The sequence below is a fragment of the Cupressus sempervirens genome, chromosome 4 (genome assembly GCF_028749045.1).
Source record: "Cupressus sempervirens isolate cs-2001-9-10 chromosome 4, ASM2874904v1, whole genome shotgun sequence".
Classification (NCBI taxonomy): domain Eukaryota; kingdom Viridiplantae; phylum Streptophyta; class Pinopsida; order Cupressales; family Cupressaceae; genus Cupressus; species Cupressus sempervirens.
In genome coordinates this window covers 550,191,766-550,196,277 of record NC_143121.1, presented here as the reverse complement: position 1 = coordinate 550,196,277, position 4,512 = coordinate 550,191,766, and positions in this window count along the sequence as shown.

Sequence of the window (4,512 nt, the reverse complement as noted above, 5' to 3'; positions counted from 1 at the left end):
TCTTCCACAACTCCTAATAGGGTTGGAATCATCTAGCAAGGATTCAAATTCTCCTAACAAGGACTCATATGTACTAAATGTTGTAATAAAATCATAATAGGGTACCTCCTCTAACAAGGAATATTTATACTAGTACATCTTGTGGGCATATTTGACACTAGGGTTTTCCCTCTGACCAAGGCTTCCCTTGTTAACATATTTGGTGTAATTGTGTATGTGCATCTTGTTATTGTTTCTATTTACTTTGGTTGAATAGTTAAGATTATTTAAGGTGGATGAATGTTTTAATTATTAGATAACTGATTCAACCCCCCTCCCCCCCACCCCACCCCTCTCTTAGTTATCTTGGCGGACTATTGTTTCTAACAATTGGTATTAGATCATTAGGTCCTTGAAGATAAAGTTTAACAACTTTGGGAGATCCATGTTGAACATATTCAGAAAGGATAGTCCTAAGTTAGATAGAGGAAATTTTGACACCCAAATGATGGAAATTATAGGTGAGTTATCAAATCTATGCAAAGAACAAAGTATTGAGTGTCTAGATCTAGATTCTTTCTATTGCATACAAAAGAATAGAAGCACAAGCAAAGATAAGTCCAGATCCAAAGAAGATATAAAGATAAAGGAAGGTATTGATCTACTTATGAAAAGAGAACTAGAAGGTATGCAATTTTTTGTTTGTTGGACATGTAAAGAATTTGGTCATTTTTCAACTAGATGTCCTAAGAGAATAAGAAAAACTAGAAAGAGTTTACTTTCAGATGAAGATGAAGTATTTAAAGCAAGTATGGAAAGATTATTTAATGACTATGATGATAAATATGATGAGCTTGAATGGTTAAGAAATAGGAAGTAGTAGAAGAGATAGCTTTGGTAACTATAGTTGATCCAAAGGCTAACCATGAAAATTTGGGAGTTATCATTGAGGCTAACAATGATTTGTAGAATGGGTATTAGATTGAAGATCATTGGGAGTAGAAATAGATATCAAATGAATGTTAAATAAACTTTCCTAAATGGATAACTTGAAGAAGAGGTATATATTGAGAAGCCTAAAGGTTTTCCTTTGATAGAAGATGAAGATATGGTATGCAAAGTAAAGAAAGCTCTGTATGGTCTAAAGAAAGCACCTAGAACCTAGTATGCAAGGTTGGACAACTATTTGCCAAAAAATGTATTTCTTAAAGGTATGACAGGTAGTAACTTGTATTTGAAAGAAGTTGAGAATGGTTTTCTGATAATAGTAATATTTGTTGATGACATCATATTTGGAGGTAATGATGAAGCAAGTGATAAGTTTTCTGAAGAGATGAAGAATGAATTTGAGATGAGCACGCTAGGAGAAATGAATTTTTTCCTTAGATTGCAAATTGTTTAGAACATTGATGGTATTTTTATTTCACAAGCTAAGTACTTAAAAAAATTGTTCAAGAGATTTGGATTGGAAAGTTATAATCCTATTAGTACACCTATGATAATTGGTCACAAGTTATCTAACAAGGATGAAACACCTATAGTTGAGTAGAAGAAGTATAGGTCCATGATTAGAGGTTTTCAACATCTTACTCACACTAGACTAGATATAGAAAATGTAGTTGGGATTGTAGCTAGATTTAAAGCTAATCCCAAGGAGTATCATTATGCAATAGTGAAGAGGATATTTAAATATTTGAAATGAACATATTACTATGGAATTTGGTATGATAGATCAAGTTATTTCACCCTATGTGCATATACTGATGCAGATTGGGCATGCAATATGGATGACAGAAATAGCACTAGTGGTGGAGCATTTTTTCTTGGAGATAGATTGGTTTCTTGGCTAAATGAAAAACAAGATTGTATTTCACAAAGTATAGTTGAGACAGAATATGTAGTAGCAATAGATAATTGTAATCAAGTTATGTGGATGAAATAGATGTTGAAGGACATTAGGATTGAGTTTGCAAAACCTGTTATCATCTAGTGTGATATATCAAGTTAGTAAGTACGTCTAAGAATCTTGTATTGTATTCTAAGAAAAGTGTAAGAATCTTGTATCATGTCTTGAGATAGAAGGTACCAGAGAAAGAGATTAGATTGGAATATGTGTGTACTAAATATTAGATTCTATATATCTTTATGAATCCCTTACCTAAAGATTCATTTCAGTACTTGGGAGGTATGCTTGGGGTTATGCCACTATCTACTTCAAAGTACATGATGCAACGATTTATGCCACTATCTAGTAGTATAGATAACTATTGTTAGACTAGATTTAATGTTGATGCTTCCTATATGGGGGAGTATATACTTACTTTGGACACTTGAGCTTGTTGAAGACTTGGAGAAATAATTGACATCATGAGACCTTTGGCATTGATGTCAATGGGGGAAGAATGTGCATGAAAACTATCTCCAAAGTAAGTATGAGGAGAGTGCATGGAAGTCTCTACTTTATTGGAGAGATTTAGAAAGATTCATGTAAAGCAGAAGGAGGAATGTGTCTATGGGGGAGATATGCAACATAACAAATTATGATGTATGGTGATTTTTTTACAATGAAAAAATATATTTAATCCTAAAGAAGAAGAAGATGGAGCAAATTTCCAAATGATTTCAAATTTGATTGATGATGAGGATTTGAAAAGATGAGAACAACTATAGCAACAACATAGTACTATTTTTGTATTCTTGAAACTTAGCTATTTTTCATCTATGTTACCATCAATTCCAAAGCAGAAGATTGTCAGCATGAATATTAATGATATTACATTGGGGGAGTATCTTAAGCATTGGAGATTACTGACATGTTGCATTCATGACGATGTTTGCTACTGATGTCAACATAGCAGTAAAATCTCTAAATATTGGAAAAGTAGCAAAAAAAGATCTTAGTTATATGGAAAATATTTTGATTATCTGGTGATGCACATTCATGGACATGTTTGTTACTATGTCTTGGTGTTAATGTTCAATGCATAGTACCTAAGTCAAAGATGTACGAAAGATATGCCTAATTGTAGAGAGAGAGTACCTAATAAGCAATTTTTGATGTTTGTATTATATTGTTTGACAAAGATATAATCTTAAGATGTGTAGCCAACTAGTGACATAAGATAATATGATGATGATATCAGTGAATGTGTAGGCCCTAGTGTCACACATGTGAGAAGTTGCATAGATTGTGAGCTGATAGTACTATTGTAATTATGAATTAATTAATGATCTTATTATAATTAATTAGGAAATCCTCACGATTGACTGAAGGAATTATTTTGAAGATATAGTATATAGGAAAGATGTTTTTCTTTTTTGTAACATGTATATAATTGGAAAAATGGGATCATTGTATTGAGTGCAAAGTGAAAAAAAGGAGCAGGGTGTTGGTGAATGTGAGTAAGTGATCCAAGGGATTATTGGATGCAAGACTTGTGATCTAGTTACAAGATTATAAGGAGCATAAGTCTAGTTGATAGGACATAGAAAGAGGAAGGAGTAGTACTATTCATTTCTATTATTTTGCAAGGAATAATGTAGAGATCATTTGGATAGTGGATCCATCTATCTTCCACAACTCCTAACAAGGATTCAAATTCTTCTAACAAGGATTGATATGTATTTAATGTTGTTATAGCTCCTAATAGGATCTATCCTTTAAAAAGGAAATTTTATATTAGTAAATCATCTTGGGGGTACCATCCCCATTGGGTTTTTCACTTTGGTCAAGGGTTTCCCTAATTAACATATTTGGTGTTATTGTATATGAGTATCTTGTTGTGGTTTCTAATTATATCGCCCATATCATTAAATCTTAATAAGGTTGATATTTGTGATATTAGTTTTATAACTAATTCACCACCCCCCCTCCCCTCCTTAGTTATATGGGTGAAGTATATATATTCTAATAGAGGCACCACTAACATAGTAGGGATAGGCCATGGAGTAGTAGAAGTCAAAGATGAGAGGAGGCAAAGATGAGGAGATGCAAAAGAAGCTTGTATAGGGAACTTCCCCTAGAGATTTGTTAGTGCAAATATAAGGGTCTCTAAATATGGATAGAGAGAGATCACAAATAACATAGAGGAAGGTTGCATATTGCATAGAGGAATGTCACAAACATAAAGATTGAGGTCATAATAAGATATGTTAGATTGACAAATAGGGATCAAGAGATCACTGGCCTAAGGGATTAGATAAAAAAGATGCAATGGTAGCTATTAGATGGTCAAGAGGAGCCTCATCACCAATCTATGAGGGAAATGTACTAATTTTTAGTGTATGCAGTGGTTGTGCCTATGGAGAGGCATGTATCTTGATACACTAACTACATCCAAGCATTAGATGGAGTGGCTCCACCACCATAGGTAGATGCACCACCAGCTTTTCCACCTCCTAGAGGTAAGGGAGATAGGTGTAGTTACAACCTCTAATTCAATTTTTTTTTATATACTTAGTGATGTATTATATATTTTGACATCATGTTTTGTACTCTTATGAAATTAACAATGCTCAAGTAGCACAAATTTT